The sequence below is a fragment of the Macaca nemestrina genome, chromosome 8, assembly GCF_043159975.1.
Source record: "Macaca nemestrina isolate mMacNem1 chromosome 8, mMacNem.hap1, whole genome shotgun sequence".
Taxonomy (NCBI): Eukaryota; Metazoa; Chordata; class Mammalia; order Primates; family Cercopithecidae; genus Macaca; species Macaca nemestrina.
The window spans coordinates 83,434,529-83,452,639 of NC_092132.1; the positions used below are offsets into that span (position 1 = coordinate 83,434,529).

At 38.1% G+C, this 18,111-nt stretch overlaps 1 long non-coding RNA gene across 3 annotated transcripts in view; it reads right to left on the reverse strand.

Moving 5' to 3' along the window:
* Nucleotides 1-18,111, reverse strand: part of LOC105482226 (uncharacterized) — a 159,371-nt gene that overhangs the window by 52,498 nt on the left and 88,762 nt on the right. The window contains exon 9 of one of the 3 annotated variants that reach the window (XR_011606983.1): nt 6,862-6,893. The exons of 1 other annotated variant lie outside the window; for it this stretch is intronic. This is a non-coding gene — a long non-coding RNA (uncharacterized lncRNA). Of the gene's footprint in view, nt 1-6,861; nt 6,894-12,402; nt 12,831-18,111 lie in introns of those variants that run through there. One more of the 3 variants, XR_011606978.1, reaches the window with a different exon arrangement.

Here is an 18,111-nt window from a genome sequence, read left to right on the forward strand (position 1 = left end):
ACATTGTCACTGATAACATTTTATCAGGAGACAGGGTTTGAGAGCAGACAACCAGTCTCACCAAAATTTATTAGGTGAGAATTTCCTAATCCTATAGGCCTGGGAGCTCTAAGGGAGACCAGGGCTTATTTCATCCATTATCTACAACAGTAAAAGACAGACGTCCCCAGAGTGACCATTTAAGAGATCTCCCCCTAGGAACACATTCTCTTTTGCAGGGATGTTCCTTGCTGAGAAAAAGAATTCAGCAATATCTCTCCTATTTGGTTTTGAAAGAAGAGAAATGTGGCTCTGTACTACCTGGCTCTCAGGCAGCCAGACTTAATGGTTATCTCCCTTGTTTCCTGAACATCGCTGTTAACCTGTTCTCTTTTCAAAGTGCCCAGATTTCATATTGTTTAAACAATTTGTGCAGTTAACACAATCATCACAGGGTCCTGAGGCGACATACATCCTCAGCTTACAAAGATGACAAGATTAAGAGATTAAAGTAAGACAGGCATAGGAAATCACAAGAGTATTGATTGGGGAAGTGATAAGTGTCCATGAAATCTTCAGAATTTATGTTCAGAGATTGCAGCAAAGACAGGCATAAGAAATTATAAAAGTGTTATTTTGGGGAACTAATAAATGTCCATGATATCTTCAGAATTTATGTTCTTCTGCCATGGCTTCAGCTGGTCGCTCCGTTCAGGGTCCCTGACTTCCCGCAGCAGTTGAGGAACTTCAATTAAGAGTAAAATCTGGGCCGGGCGCGGTGGCTCACGCCTGTAATCCCAGCACTTTGGGAGGCCGAGGCGGGCGGATCACAAGGTCAGGAGATCGAGACCACGGTGAAACCCCGTCTCTACTAAAAATACAAAAAATTAGCCGGGCGCGGTGGCGGGCGCCTGTAGTCCCAGCTACTCAGGAGGCTGAGGCAGGAGAATGGCGTAAACCCAGGAGGCGGAGCTTGCAGTGAGCGGAGATCGCGCCACTGCACTCCAGCCTGGGCGACAGAGCGAGACTCCGTCTCAAAAAAAAAAAAAAAAAAAGAGTAAAATCTGAATGATGAAGAATTTTAGGTGAGATTTGCAGTGGTTTATAGGTGATAAAAGAAAGCCTGATAAACAGATTTATTTGCATGTCATCTTTTGGTTTTTGTAATTGAATAGCAATGTACGCCTCTGTGTAGTTTTATGCAATAAAACAGAATACTACTACACAATTAAATGATCTGAATGAACATTTAGTTGAAGTGCCTTGCAAGAACAGAGGAGCTTACAAGACAATTATGCAGCACTACCTTCTGCAGTGTTATAAAGGAAAAAAAAAAAAAAACACAATTACTACAAAAATTTACCTCTGTAACTCCTCTTTTAAAAATGACATATATCTTGTAGGCATATCTAAAAACTTCTCTCATTGCACAGAGAAAGTTTATTGTTGATGTCACAAGAAATTATGGGTTAAATGCTTTGGAGTGACCTTGAACATGAGAGGCACTATAATGGCCATGCATTTGATTTGTGATTTGACTGAGATGACCATGACAGGGTGCCACAAAGTGCCCATAAGCTTAGCACAAGCTTTCTAGATCCCTCACCCAAAAAGCATTAACTCTGAGACTGCAAGTTAAGCAGGATAATGGGGAAAGCAAACCAATTATATAAGGAAAGATGGAAAAAAAGATTGGCTGAGGGCAGCACAACCCACTTGGACCAAAAGATAACCTTCAGCAGATAAGTAATTGATTAGGATAATAGACAAGGAAGATGGGAGAGCCTGAGACCTTCTATCTTTGTGGAGATATTGCATTATCTCTAGTCTGCCTAATACTGAATTTATTTTATATGATAGAATATCTTTTAAACCATTGTTTTGGGGCTTTTCTGTGATATATAACCCAGCCTAATGCAAACTGACACACAAATTTTAGTTTAGAACTTATGAGCATAGCAATTGGAACATAAGAATATACCAGATAGCTCTATTCTCACGAAATTTTCTACACAATGGGAAACATAAGTAATACTAAATTTAAGTAATAATAATAATAATAGAATGTTAAAATGTTATGATAAAGGACTTCCCTTAGAACTTTGAGTACATAGAGCAGGAGCGTTAAATACATCAAGTTGAGCAAAGGTCTCCCTGAGGAAAACGTGATGGGTTTATGCATTACTGTGTTTAAGACAATAGAGTTTTAATGTTTAATATTTAATGCTGATATTCACGTATTTGGACAACGTTCATGACCAATAACGCAGGAGAAAAGCAGTTTGTTTTACTGTCTCTTGCAATGAATTACATTCATCTATCAATCACCATCAAGCACTCCTTCTCCAGACTCTTTTCTCTACATGCAGTTTATTTTTAATTTAATTTTTTGAGACAGAGTCTCTCTCTGTCGCCCAGGCTGGAGTGCAGTGGCAAGATCTCCGCTCACTGCAAGCTCCACCTTCCGGATTCATGCCCTTCTCCCGCCTACAGGTGCCTGCCATCACGCCCGGCTAAGTTTTATATTTTCAGTAGAGACAGGATTTTACCATGTTAACCAGGATGGTCTTGATCTCCTGACATCGTAATCTGCCCGCCTCAGTGCCCCAAAGTGCTGGGATTACAGGCATGAGTCACCGTGCCTGGCCACTACATGCAGTTTATGTTTGTGATTACACACTATCATAGATTACTGTCCTTAGAAGGTAGTCTTCCAGAAACACACTCTAAACAAAACTACTGAGTTTTGATGTTATAGACAAGAAGAGTAGTAACATGCTTTCCTCCTGGGGTGCCTTTTGAGATGCCTAGAAATCATTTTTCCTAAGCACATAGGGACAGATGTACTTTTCAAACACAAGACTCCTATATGGCACAAGTAGATTAGTTTAGAGCCAGTGCTGATTCAAAAAGTGCTTCAAGGAAGGATAAATATGCTTCCAGAAAATTCCCTTTTAAAGAGTATGCTTCTAGAAAAGAAAATGGCATTAAGAAATCTTTTCAGAACAAATACCATATCCCAAAGCTTATTTTAGGAATAAAAATTCTCTTTGGTTAAGAAATGATCTCATCTTTGTTTCTAGAATAATGTGCAATGGTTAGGTAATAGTACCATTTCTTAATGGGCCATCTGATGTTTTAGTTTGTACATATGATTAACCATTTTTTGGTCTCCGGTAATTATATAATTAATGGAGATAAAATTTCCTCTGTGTATTTAAAATACTAAAGGACATTAAAGCTGTTAGCCTAAGAAAATGGCGAGTCCTACTTTATAGTAGCATAGGACAGTTAGTGTAGTGTAGTGAGCTATGTTCACCTTTAACTGAAATACTGAGACACAGGGTATAGTTATTTTTTCCTGCTTACAATTTTAATTTTACATCTGAATAAAATGGAAACAATCAGGTGACATATTTTTCTTCCCTATAAAAGAGAGAATTACAGTTCCCTAAAATCAATAGCTGTCAGTCAAGGCGTAGACATAGTGTGATGTGCATGAATAATTAAAGACTGATTTGTTAACCGTGCAGAAGTGAAGTTAGCCATGCAAAGAGACACATTGTCAATTGCCAGCAATTTACTATGTTTTTGAAAACCGCAGGCAGCAATTTACAGAAAAGATTAGGCCAGTTACTGTACACATGTGACATTTTCTTGATTTAAGATGTCAATCTAAAAAGCTGTAAACTGACACCTGGAGTTTGGAATGAGGTTATAAAGTTTACCAAGAGCTGCTTTTTGCTGAAAATGTCTATGTTTCTGCTCTGGGAGACCCCTGAATGCACACCCCTGCTGGGGCTAACCATGTGTATGCAAATGAGCCCTGTCACAGAAGGGTGACACACCTTCTCTCGGGACCATTAAGTACCTACCTTTGCATCATTCACTGCTCAAATGCACTTGGCATCCATAAGAAAGCATGCCCATGGGCTTTTATTTCTTAGGGCTGATATTATTAGAACAAAAGCACTGTGAATGCATTTTAATAGTCCCAAACCATCCCAGTAGATATAGTGACTTTAATCTTGCATCAGGATTCCTATTTTTTAGTTGCTCTTCTAAAGAATATGGTATGAGCAAAGTGAAACATCACCATTGAATAGTGCAGTAATAATTGCTGCAGGCAAGATCCACTGATGAGTGCTAAAATTAATGGGTCAGTCTTTAAGGAGAAACAGGTTATCTGTATAGCTCAAAGTATCTTCCTCAAGATATTTATTAATTACTCTATTGGTTTTACACATGTCCCCAGATTATTTGATATTCCCTTCTTCCAGAAGGTGAAACTTAATTCTGCTTCCTCTCCCTGTTGCTGGATTTAGTGACTTGCTTCCAAAGAATAGAGCACGTAAAGGGAAAATGGTAACTTTCCCATAGAGAAACCTGACATATGGTGCTCTATGTAGGGGATCAAGATTAGCATCATCTAGAGTAAGTCATGTTGAGATCATGTACCCAAAATATGACGTGATAGGTAGAGGATTTCCCTTCTAAAATATCTTTCCCAAAACTCATAATCTCAGTCTAATCGAAGGAAAAATCAGAAAAAAATCGAAATGAAAACATTCTACAGAGTATCTGTCCAGCATTCTTGAAAGTTTCTATGCCAAGTTCATGAAAACCAGGGAAACACAAAAGATTGTCACAGATTGGAGATGTGACAAAGTTGACTAAATGAAACTTGGTGTTCTGGGTTGAATTCTGGAACAACAACAACAAAAACAAAAATAGGCTTTAGTGGAAAAATTAGTGAAATACAAATACAGTTTTTGGCTTAATTAATAGTAGCATGGATATGAAAGTTGCTAACATTAGGAGAAGCTGGGTGAAGGGTGTATGGGAATGCTCTGCACTATCTTTGTAACTTCTATGTATATCTAAACTGTTTCAATACCAAAAGGTTTTTTTTTTTTTTAAAGAAAAACAATGTTCAATGGACGATATGGGTTGAATTGTGTCTCCCCAAAAGACACATTGAGCCCTAACCCCCAATACCTCATAATGTAAACTTATTTGGAAATAGTGTCTTTGCAGATGTAATTAGTTAATAAGATGAGGTCATACTGGAAAAGGGTGAAGCCTTAATCCAATATGGCTGATGTCTTCATGAGAAGACGCAGGCATGCACGGGAAGAACACCACATGACACGGGAGGCAGAGACTGAAGTGCTGCATCTACAAGCCAAGAACACCAAGGACCTCCAGCCTCCACTAGAAACGAGGGAGAAGAAAAAGGTTGCTTTCTTGCAGAATTCAGAGGGAGCACAACTCTGCTAAAACCTTGACTTTAGACTTTGGACTCCATAATTGTAAGACTGTTTTCTGTTGCTTTAAGCTGCCCTATCTGCTGCTTTGATGTAACTTTGTCACACTAGAAAACTAATACAATTGAAAACTAAACTTCTATCCTATCCACTATTTTTTGTTATTATGAGCCATTTAAATGTCTTTTATTGATATTGAAGTTAAAAACAAATTCTTTTTCCTTGAATTTTAGAGGAAACTACATAAAGCAACATTTCCAGTAAAAATTGTAAACTTCAAGATGTCCTGAAAAACAGTGGCTACTCAAAGAGAATCTATGGTACAAAGAGTCCATAATTCAAATGCAATGGTATATAGTGTGTGGTTGATAATTTCTCTGTGCTTTACAAAAAAAAAATAAAATAAACAGTGTATATTTCTAAATGTATTCTCAGTGTTTACATTAATTTATTAAACCCTTCAACATTTTCCTGGAAGGCCAAACTTTATAAACCAGGGTTCCTCTTGTAATTCTTATTCTGAGATTGCATATGCCAATAATCATCATAAAATACAAGTTGAAGCTTTGTTTTCCATATGAGAAACTAGACAACATTTCCTTTTTGTTTAGCAATAAAGTAACTCTGAAGAGTGATTCTAATATCTTCTTCTGTCTTATGCAGTTTAATGTTTCCACCATTTTTCTCTGTATTTTTTCTCAAAGGGAGAAGAATGAAAACTTTAATAAATTATTTTCTTATTTTTTATCTCAAAATTTCAAGGGTAAAATGTAAAATGGTAGAAGTCAACACTGAAGTGGTTTGTGAATAGAAATTATTAATAGATCATTGCCCTGACTCTATTAAGGATTTTTTTTTTCTTTTTCAATAAGGGGCTTTTTTTTTTTTCTCATTTCCAGTGGAGTTGGAAATGAGTGACTCTTGTTTGTTGAAAGCCAATCATCAAAGTTAACATTCCCCTGGACAACATATAAGATGGATCACATCCCCAGATAGGTGAAGAGGCCCCAAACAGTTTCTCAGATTACAGGCATGAAGGCTACCAACAGTTAGGGAAAAGCATGAGCTTAGGCGCCTGAGTCTCCTGTCTCCAAGTCCTCACTCTACTGCCTACTAGCGGGTAACTGAGCAAGTTATCTAACATCTCTGAGCCTCAATGTGTAATTCATTATTTGAGGATAAAGTACATTACATAGTAAACCTCTGTGGTTCTTATCTGTCAATAGTTTAGAAATGAATACTAAAATCATTTCAGAGAATATACACTCCTACTCTTCTTACTCTCCATCTCTTTGATGATTTCTTCTGTGTTTCTATTACTAATTTCACCTTTCACTATTTCAAGGAAATGAACTCCCTAATCAATGCTAGACTTTCTTCATTGGGAACGTCATATTTACAGATGGAGATTTCACATGCAAAAAGTCAAATCTATGTCAGTTCTGGCTCTTCTCTGAAGTCCCATATTTCTTGCAATGGGCAAAATAATAATGTTTGAACTGCTTGTCATCAACAAAAATGAAGTGCACACTTACATCATCTCCCACCTTGCTGTGGACCGTCTTCCCTCTGCTGTTGGACAGTTTGAATAAACTGCGAATTCCTTGAGAACAGAAACCCTGTCATTTTCACCTTTATTCCTAGGGCCTGGGCAAAGGGTATGTGTTAGTCCATTTGCACTGCTCTGAAGGAATACCTGAAGCTGGGTAATTTATAGAGAAAAGAGGTTTATTTGGCTCACAGTTCTGCAGACTGTACAAGAAGTATGACATTGGCGCTTGCATCTGGTGAAGCCCTCAGACTGCTTCCACAAGTGGTGAAAAGCAAAGGGTTGCCAGTGTGTGCAGATCTTTTTGACGTACTTTTTTTCTTTTCTTTGTGTAGATGCCAAGATTTCAACACAAAACTTGGCAGAGCCAAATAAATTATATCCAAACCATAGCACTGCATAATATATAGTAGATGATCAGTAAATAGTTGTAGAATATGTAAGTAAATGAATGATTGAAGAATGCAAAAGTTTTTTTCAGATTGGAAAGGTTAACTACAGTGGAAAGAGATAGGAAATCAAAGTAATAAGTATTGTCACTAGTTGCCTGCCAGGCCCTTGCATATATTATTTCTAATCTGTACAGCTGCCTCACTGGGTAGGTGTCAGTGGCTGCAGGAGAGAGGGACACTGCACATAACAGGGAGGAATAGTGAGCCAGAGGGCAGTCCATGAAATGTCTGGTGCAGTCATGCCCATGGCCCCTTGGGAACGAAGCCGCCAAAAGTTCAGCTCGTCTTTGAGCACAGCTGCCGTGCTCTCTGCCATGGACACCTTCAACGGCAGCCACGTGCTTGGTGGCTTCAGTGCCCAGCCCAGAGGCAGCCACACAGGGATATTGGCAGACCCCCGCCTGGGAGAAAGCCCAACAGACCTGTGCTTATCTCCTGGAGGAGTCAAGAATATGGAGAGGGCAGGCATCCTTCTAGGAGACACCTGTCATTCCTGGTGACCTCCCGACTTCTCTATTCCTTTATGTCTGAGAGAGCACAACTAATATAGGCAAGAGGGGTGGGAGGGCTTTGCATTCACTTTTGGAGTTGGGACTCTTATCCCTCTTCTCTCAAAATAAAAATGTAGGATGGATTAAGCTACCCATGTTCAACTTAACTGAAGTCAAGAACTTGGAATTACCGGTCTGTGCTTTCCTTCATCTCTCTAAAATAAAAGAGGTGACCCATGGTGGGAGACATGCCAGGGACAGTGCAGAGGGAAGGGACAAAGGTAGGAAGAAATAAGACCTGGACATCTTAGTTTTGTCAAACATCTTTAAAATTTCCTACAGAGGAGGAGTGAAAAAGCGAGAGAAATGAAAGGATGAGCAAAATGAAAACACAAGCAATAACCGAAGGGCTGCTCTAATGGCCTGTGACAGCATGACAAATATATTAGAATGAAGGAGATAGAGGAGGAAAAAGTAGAGAAAGGAGAAGAGGGAATGTGGAAGGAAGGACGAAGGAGGGAATCCCAGGTGTTGTTCTTTGTTGGAGACTCAGGGAGCCTAAAAGACAGAAAACTCAGAATTCAGATACAGATTACACAACTGGTGAGAAATCCTGGTTCAGTTTGGGAGGAATTTGTACTGCCTCAAAAGTGGGAATCTTGGGAGGATAAAAATAATCCTCCATAGGCCTACATCTGGAGATGAAAGAAGAACATAAAGATGAGACTATCTTACAAAGATATTTTAACACTTTATATGACTTGTAGGTTATACACCATGAAATTGTGCCATTGTGTCATCAGAGTTATATATAGTTTATTCTACATTAATTTTTATTCTAAGATTTGCACAAATTGTTTTAAAAATTTTTTCACATTTGAAGTAAATTTGAGGATACCAAAATACAAAGTTTGACATATAGAAGCCAGTGTCACAGACTTAGGGTACTCCCAGGTGGTGACCACAGGAACTTGCCCCTATCCAAAGAAGGTAGGGTAGTTTTAGATTTGGGAGCTGTCTTAGGATAATTTTATCATATTTGCAATATTAATCTTTTAGTGATAGAATTGGAGATAAAATTGCAACAGAAATCATATGGTAGTGTGCATAAGTATACCCCAAAGGAAATAGGTGAGTAAAGTCCTATCCTCAGTTTAGTGTAAAATAGACCTACCTACACATATCATATGCCCTGTATTCATTCCCTAGGGCTACTGTTACAAATCACCACAAAGTGGGCGGCTCAAGACAATAGAAATTTATTCTCTCACAGTTCTGGAGGCCAAAAGTCTGAAATCAAGCTGTCAGCAAGGCCACACTCTTTCCCAAGGTTCTAAAAAAGAGTCCATTCCTTGTCTCGTCCAGCTTCTGGCAGTTCCGGCCATTTCTTGGTCAATCTCTGCCTCCTCTCTGTGTCTTTATGCCTCAAATGTCTTCCGCCTTTCTCTCATAAAGGCACTTGTCACTGGATTTAGGGCCCATCTGGATATTCCAGGATGATCTCATCTCGGGACCCTTAACCTAATAACATCTGCAGTGATGCTTTTTCCAAATGTGGTCCCATTTACAGGCTCTGAGTGGAGAATCTTTGGGGAGGGGAAGCACCATTCAGCCCACTGCTTGTACCAAGTTAAGAATCCACCCAATCAATAAGGCGATGCAGAGTTTTTAGATTGCAGATTTTTAAAATGTTGATTTTTAATTTTTATTTTGTTTTCCTCTTAAGCCCCAAAAAGTTGGAGGTTAGGAATTGTGATTGGGAATGCCAAGTTTTCAATTCTATTAGTAGTCGACACATATGCGGTACCTACTTCACAATTATGACATATCTGTCCCCCAAATATTCTATAGCAATATATCATCATGCGAGTTTCTTGAGAAAATCTCAAGAAAAAAGAAATACAGGACTTAATGTATTTCAAAAATTCCAAAGACCTTAAATAGTTTAGCCTTTACAGTGACACAAGAACACCCCTGCACACACCCTGACACACAGGTACCACCATACACCTGCATTGCCTACTACGATTCCCGCCCAAGTAGGACTAAACAAATATCTTCCTACCCTTGAAAATGAAACGTGCAGTAGCACAGACCAGCTTTTAAAATATAAATTTCTCAGAAATTTAGAAAAGTCACATCCTCAGCAGTTCTAAGAAAAATGTGTCAGCCTGAATATAAAACCCTCTCTTTGAAACTAATAAGACATTTGAGTACATGTAAATTGTAGTTGCCTATGTGACAGTATTTCAGTTGGTATCCGTCAGTAACTCCATTGTCACTGATTGAATCATTTTTTTCTCCTCCGGGCCCTTTCTCATACACTAGAATGCATTTATGAAAGTGTGGTTGACAAGTCCTAGAGAAATAAATTATTTATAAGTTTTCCACTGCATTGATTTTTTAAATAGGAGGAAACCATGCCGTGGCGTAAATTCTGCTACAAAGAACTACATGACAGAACTAAGTATGTTCAATTAATCTTAAATTCATATATTATAATGACAGTAAATCATTATCATTGTTGGTAAATTACACAATTGTTAGCAAATCTCATTGATGCATTTTGAGTAAACACAGGACTATACACTCTCATTTTTTTAAGAAAATTTGATTTGTAATGAAGTCTCTTCATTTTTATAAATTTTATTTTTATATACACCAACAAAAATCAAGTTCTTTTAAAAAATTAAATAAAATTCAGTATATTATTGAGAAAGTATTGTTTAACATTTATCATTCTAGTGAGGAATATCTTAGTGACAAAAATTAGTAGAGTTAAAGTCAGACATAAAACAAATATTTTCCACTTTCATGGACTGGATCTTTGAAGAGCATCCCTGAGACTGTTCAAAGGCTTCCTAGCAATTGTCACCTCTCTGTTATATGACACAAGCAAGCTTTAGAGAGATGCCTGGTATGCTGTATAGTAGAACACACATGCAAATGAGCTTCCAGTCTCAGCCAGTCTTTCTGGACTGGGTTATCCCTGCCCACATTCCACTATATCCCACCATACGGGAAAGCTCCAATAGGAAGATAATAATAAGGTCACTGCTGGACAATAAAAATGAAGTCTGAAGTTTCCTCCCTAGAAAGGAAATGAAGAGCTCAATCAACTGGCAGATCCCACAGAAAGTGTTCTTCAGGGCTCCATTTAGTGCTTCAGAAAAAGGAATTTTCTGTGTCTACCTTTCTTGTCCTCTGAATTCTTATTAGTTGAGGCTGGATGGACTTCCAGGTCTTCCTAGTCCTACGAAGGGACTATAACTTCAAGAGTTCATGGTGAACACATTCTCTAAGTCAGGATGTGTTGTGACAGTACAAAGAGTATGATAGAAAGGGGCCTCCCAGAGGGTCAACCTCAAGGACTGGGGAAGTCACATTAGGACTTAAGGGATCCAAAACCTTCTGTCTTGGATAAGATGGTGAGAACCAGAAAGGGGACATAAGGAACAAGAAAGCACAGTAGAATCTAAAGTTTAGGTTTCTACAAGATAAAATATGCTAACCGCATTGTGTTGGCCCTTCAGCCCATGAGAAATTATAAATGCTGTCCTAGTATACCTAGAAATGTACTTATAACAGGTTTTATTCAGTCCTCCCAAAATTGCCAAGTACATTTCACTAACTACTGACAATACTACAATATTTTTAAAAGGTAAGACGCCACACAGAATAGTAATAATTTCTGCCTTTTCAAAATTATGTAAAATCTCAGAAATAGGCTTTCCTCCAGATAAATGAGCCTAGAAAAGCTTCCAGTGATTGACCTATACTAAAAGGAGCTAAAATCTTATGACAGAAAAGGGCCACATTGAGGTAGGTGTTTTTGGCAGAGTTATTATGGTTAGTTATCATACATGTAGGAATAGACATTCAAACAGGCAGAAGGTAGGAAAGGAACAGTTAAAATTGCCTAGTCCTACTCTGCAGACATTGTTTTAATTCTGGTATTTATTCACACTTCATCTAAATTGGTTATTTACCTCAGGAAAAAACCACCTATTTTAAAAGCTTATTAAGACCTTGAATCATGTACAAAAAGGTACGGCATATTGTGTTACTTTTAACATTTAAAATAGAATGAGGCTGGGTATGGTGGCTCGTACGCATAATCCTAGCACTTTGGGAGGCTGAGGAGGATCAGCTGAGGTCAGGAGTTCGAGACCATCCTGGCCAACATGGTGAAACCCCGTCTCTACTAAAAATACATAAATTAGCTGGGCATGGTGGTGGGTGCCTGTAATCCCAGCTACTCAGGAGGCTGAGGCATGAGAATCGCTTGAACTTGGAAGGCAGAGGTTGCAGTGAGCCAAGATCATACCACTGCACTCCAGGCTGGGAGACAGAGCAAGACTCCATCACAAAAATAAACAAACAAATAAATACATAAATAAATACACCATGAAAAAATAAAATAAAAGGTATCATGGGCATATTAAGGGTTTGGGGGTTTTTTAAACTCCATTTAATATGGGTCAATCACTCGAAGTTTTTCCAGGCTGATTTATTTGGAGGAAAGCCTATTTCTGAGATTTTACATGATTTGGAAAAGACAGAACTTATTACTATTCTGTGTGGTCTTACCTGTTAAAAACATTATAGTATCATCAGTAGTCAGTTAAATGTGCTTGGTGGGTTTTTTTTTTTTTTTTTTTTTGGACTGAATAAAACATGCCATAGGTACATTTCTGGTCATTTTAGGATGGCATTTATAATGCTTCATGGACTGAGGGGTGCAGTGGTGCAATCATAGTTCACTGCACCCTCAAACTACTGGGCTCAAGTCATCCTCCTGACTCAGCCTCTGGAATAACTGAATTACAGTCATGCACCACCATGCCTGACTGGCACATTAAGTTTTATAAAGTAATCATGGGTCAGGGAGGGGAATCATTTTACCAAACACAGAAACAAAAACAACACAAGCAAATAAACTTAGAGTATCTCATCTGAAAGTTTTTCTCAAATTTATCACTGTTAAAAGCACTTTTCTCTCCATTTTCCTTATGAATCTATGGCCGTATACTTAGGTCTTCCTCACCAGGGAACCTCCTGCATCTGGGCACTGAAGGTGAGAGGAGGATACCTGGAAATGAGAGAAACATAGAGTTGGGCAGACACGGAGACCGCTGCGAGATGTGTCATAATGTGTTAATTATTCCCACCTAGAATTTATCTGATGCAGAGCATCATCCTCTAAGTTGCCTAAGAGGACTCTCTGATCTGCCAGCAGGAGGGCCTGGCGAAATTCCAGAGCAGTAGATTGAATGAGTGCAGCAGCTTTAAGTGCTGCTTAAATAACCAATTAGAGGTAAATAACCGATTTAGATGCAGCTCTGAATGCAGTTCTGATTGCCAAAAATGGCAACACCTGTGAATATTTCTGGTAGCTTCTTTTTCTCATACCTGCCCCAAGTTAATGCTTGTAACAAAAGGCAGCCCAATTTTGATTGTTCCACACCAGACTGCTTGTCAAATGCTTCTGATTCTACCCTCACTCCACAATCAAATGCTATCTAGTCATTTTTCCAAAAGTAGAACCACTTTTTACATAGAGATAATCAATCATCAGTCCCCACATAGTACAGCCTGGATAGTTCAGATTCCTGTAAATTTATATAAAGGAACTTGGGTGCCCTGCATTTTCCCCAAAGTCAACTCCATTCTCATTCTTAGTTCTCCTTTGAACCATCTTGATGTTGAGTGGTCCCAACACTCTTGCCCCCTGTAACATAGCACTCTCGTACCAAAACTGGGCTTGCTTAGAAATTGACCCTGGAGAAGTTAATGACTTTATTCTGAGAAATGTGCTCTCTTAGCTGAAATCTCTGCACTATTCTGTCACCTCCAGAAGCAGGAAAAATGACTCAGTCAGACTTTCACACCATCCTAATGAAGATGGTATTTAAAATCAGGAGACTAGATGAGATCACCTGAGGCTTAAAAGTAGAAAAAAAAAAAAAAAAAAAGAAAGTAAGAAAAGAATTAAGGCTTGGGCCCTGGGAATTCTAACACATAAAAGCTGATCTAAGAAAGGAAGCCAATGAAGGAGCTGAAAAAGAGCTGGAGACAAGGAAGCCTAAGACAAGCCAGGAGGGCAGTGTCATGAAGAGAAAAAAAGCATTTCAAGAGGTAGGGGCCTGGTGAGCCAGGCCAGATGCTACTAAGAATTCAAATAAGATAGAGAGGGAGAACTGACCGTTCTGGCAGAATGGAAATCTCTGTTGTCTTTAATAACCTCCCTGCAATAGACAGGCCAGGAGAGAAGCTCCCTAACACTGTATGGAAGGAAAAATGACCAGGAGACCTTGGAGACTGAGCCTGGCAAAAGGTCCCATTTTGCTGCCAAGGTAAACAGGAAAATGAAGTAGTAACTGAAGGAAGACCAAGAATCAAGGGGGCATTGGATTTTTGTTTCTGTTGGTTAAAATATAGAAAACAATACAATTAAAATGCATTTGTATGTCAATGGAAATGATCGGTTTGGGAGAAAAATCATTTTTTCAAGGGAAGGGAGCTAATTCCAGAGTAGACTAGAAGAGGTCCATCTAAAGCACAAGTTGAAGGATTCAGCTTAGGCAGGCACAGGAGCATTTACCAAGATGGAAGAAGAGAATGTGTGTGCAGGAGGTGTACGGAATTAGATCCGGTGATTGGAAGATGCAGTGATGTTTCTATTCTTGTTGCTTTTATATTCTCGAGGATGAATAAGACAATGTCAACAAATGAGAATGAGACAGGTATTTAGAGATTTTTAGCAGAGAAAAGTGGTTGTCCTTCTAGGGAATCTTAGTTGTCATTACTAGAGAATCTTAATAGGATTGCTAGGCTACACTTTGCATCTCAGCAGAAATTTGTGATTTAAAAATAATGCAGCCTCTACATTTGGTCTCTAATTTGACCTTTACCTTCTTCTAAATCACTTTATTAATAACTATTTTCTATGTGTAAATCAAGTCTTCACAAATTGATTACAAATTCTTCAAAGACAAGGTGATGATATTTCTTAGTATCATATCCAGGGCATATTTTAGTGTCCTGGCCAGTAAATATTGTTCTCATGGACATTTGTGAAATTTGACATTGAATAAACCGAATAAAATACTTCAGGAAATGCATCAGTGCTTCTTCTCTTTGCCCTGTCCCTCGTTAATACAAATTCATTGTCATGTCTCCTGTGCACATACACAAAGCACGGGTTTTGGTTATGCCAGAGGCACTTGTGTCACCAAAGGAATCCAATGGATCCCTTCTGAGACCCCTGGGACAGGTTCAAGTTAGATATATTATTTGCCCATCAAACTTCTGCAGCATGAAGAAGCACCTGTATGGGTGTCAGTTTCCAGTTTACTTCCTTGGAACATTATATGAAAGTATGTCAAATTCTTTTCTAACTCTCAACAATATGGTAGAAAAAGCCCTACATGGTAGACTTTGCCTTAGGAATGGGAAAAAAATAGCTTTCATCTTCCTAAGATGAGAAAAGTCACCAAACAAGGTTATAAAATTATACTAACTAAAGTTTCGCAAAAATATTTAAATGTTTAATGATTTTTAAATTAACATTCATAAAGTGGAAACATATAGTACTGCTGCATTTCTGCTAGGAAAATACTGACCTAAGATATAAGAAAGTCTTAATTTAAAAGTAATCGTTAGGCCAACTGACCCGTATTAAAAGGAGCTGCATCTTTGGGAGGCCAAGGCGGGTGGATCACGAGGTCAGGATATTGAGACCATCCTGGCTAACACGGTGAAACCCCGTCTCTACTAAAAAAAATACAAAAAAAATTAGCCAGGCGCGGTAGCGGGCGCCTGTAGTCCCAGCTACCTGGGAGGCTGAGGCAGGAGAATGGTGTGAACCCAGGAGGCGAAGCTTTCAGTGAGCCAAGATGCGCCACTGCACTCCAGCCTGGGCGACAGAGCAAGACTCTGTTTAAAAAAAAAAAAAAAAATGGAGCTGCACTTGTCCACATGAATGGATCTTTGCAGCTAAGAAATATCTAATCACAATAACAAAAATGCTCTCAGTAATCTATTAGTGTTTTGTACCACATTTGCAGGCTTGTGATAAATTGGTCTGAGGACAGCTGTCATTCAGGAAAATTCTATCTGTGTCACTTAAAGGCTATTCCTGGAACCACATTCCGAGGCACAGAGAAACTTTTTAGGATAGATTAAGGCACAAATTCATGATCACTTTTGAACAGGGAAATCACAAAGTTATTTTCATGGAAATAGTAGGACTAATAATTAGAAACCTTTAGATATGATTTTCCTCTTTGCTACAAATCTGACACATTTCTTCAGAGTCTTCATTCTAAAGAATTATTTTTCACTTAACTATATGACATGTCATTCTAAGGTTAATGTAATCCCCTTCATGTCTTTAAACTCATATGTGGAAATGCCTGGCGGCCACAGAGCAGGCCCTCCCTCCCTGTCGGTGGCCAGAAGTCTCATGTTTATGTGTGGGAGGTTGTATAGGGGCACAATGTCACGACAGGCTTACAACCACACTGTGCTGTGAGGAAGACAACTTTTTAAAATAAGGGTAATTCAATTTTACCATTAAAATCTTGAAAATTTTGCAAATTATACAGAAAGATCATGCAAAATATCACCCTGATGGTTGAGTACCCCCTAGAGGTCACTGCTCCTCTCAGTCTCACCTTTACTAAGGGATTCCCTCCTTCCACGTGTCACTAAACTCTCCCTCTTTCAGACCTAAGGATGACAACCCCTGGCTGTTGTTCATGTCCCAGAACTAACCTGTTTGGTTCTTTATACCATCTCCCTACCTTTCTCATTATTTCCTTTGTCCATGAAAACTACTTCAACATATCCTAATTTCAATGTGCCATCTGTTTTCTCTTGGAATCTTGACTGATACAAATCATAAAGTTTTACATAATTGTCTTTCCTAGGAAACACTGAACCCTGCTGGTCTTCAGGTAGGACATAAAAATGTTTTGTGTTTGTATCCTTGGTTGGAAAGTGGGTGGGTCCACTCCAAAATGGCATCCGCAAACAAGCTTCTGTCATCTCTCTGACTCTGTTCTACTTACTAAATATTTGAGTTTACTGCTCTTAGAGCCTCTTGAAAGATTAAGTGAATCAGACATTCACCTAATAAAGTCAGAGGATTACAGAAAACAAATATAAAACAGAAATGTTGGTCACTACTAAAAGCAAAATAATGGCTATGTATTGATTCTAAATATTGATCTTGCCTTTTTCTTTCTGAATGATTTTATGATGTTTATTTTAAAATAGTTTCCCAGAAATCAATATAAATTTTAAAGGCCTTCATTCTGCCTTGTCCATGGCACCTAACATAGTATTAAGCATAGGCAGATGATTTATTTTCATAATTATACATGCAGTTGTCTACATACAGCTGTGTAGCTGTACATGAAGACTGCTATTCATAGCTTTATTATCTTTAAAAATCATATTTTCAAAAATTTCTCACTACATAGATTAAAATAACATCCAAAGGGGAATTATGTGGTAAGTACTACTCATAGAAAGAGTCCACCTTATTCTTTTGATTGTGAAATACTTATCTAAGTCAAATCATCGTAGAATCTTTATTGTCTCCAATGCTAATTAGAAGCTGTTGGACAAAAGGAAACTGATCAGTATAGGAATGGAGCTTGGGTAACTACTATTAAAAGCAATTCACCCCCTAATGATTTTGCAGCATAAACCTGAGTATCACAAGACCAGGAATAACTTCTTGGAAAAGCAGACAATGCAATTTTTTGAGGATGTTGTTTGCTTCATACTTAGCAAGAACTCAACCTAAATCCCTATGTTTGTCCAAAATGATTACTTTATATCTAGCACCTTTTAAGGGAGAGAGAAACAGCTAAATTCTACCAAGTAACATGTGAATGACACCGTTTATTCTTTTACATTTGATAATGAAGTCAAGTTATTTTCTGAGAAGAAGGCGGTAGCAGTAAAAAGGAAACCTGTTTTTTTAATGGCATTTTATTTAAATGTGAATGTGGATAACTATACTTAAAGTAATGAACAGGTAAGAATATTACCTACACACACACACACAAAAAAAAAATACACTCATGTGTACACATACACATATGTACACATTTAGATCCAAGTTTTTCAAATATTTTTCCATATTGAAGGTAAATGAATATACTGATTTGAATATTTGTTAAATATGAAACTGATATTGAAGCACAAAGATTTACTTTTCTTTAGTAGATCTATTCTAGGGTCTAATTTAAAATGCATTTCTACTGTCATATCTGGTTTAGTTTGGACAATTAGGGTTCTATTGGAATTTTCACTCCATACTTCCATTTTGTAACCATAAGACAAATTTTGTGACATAA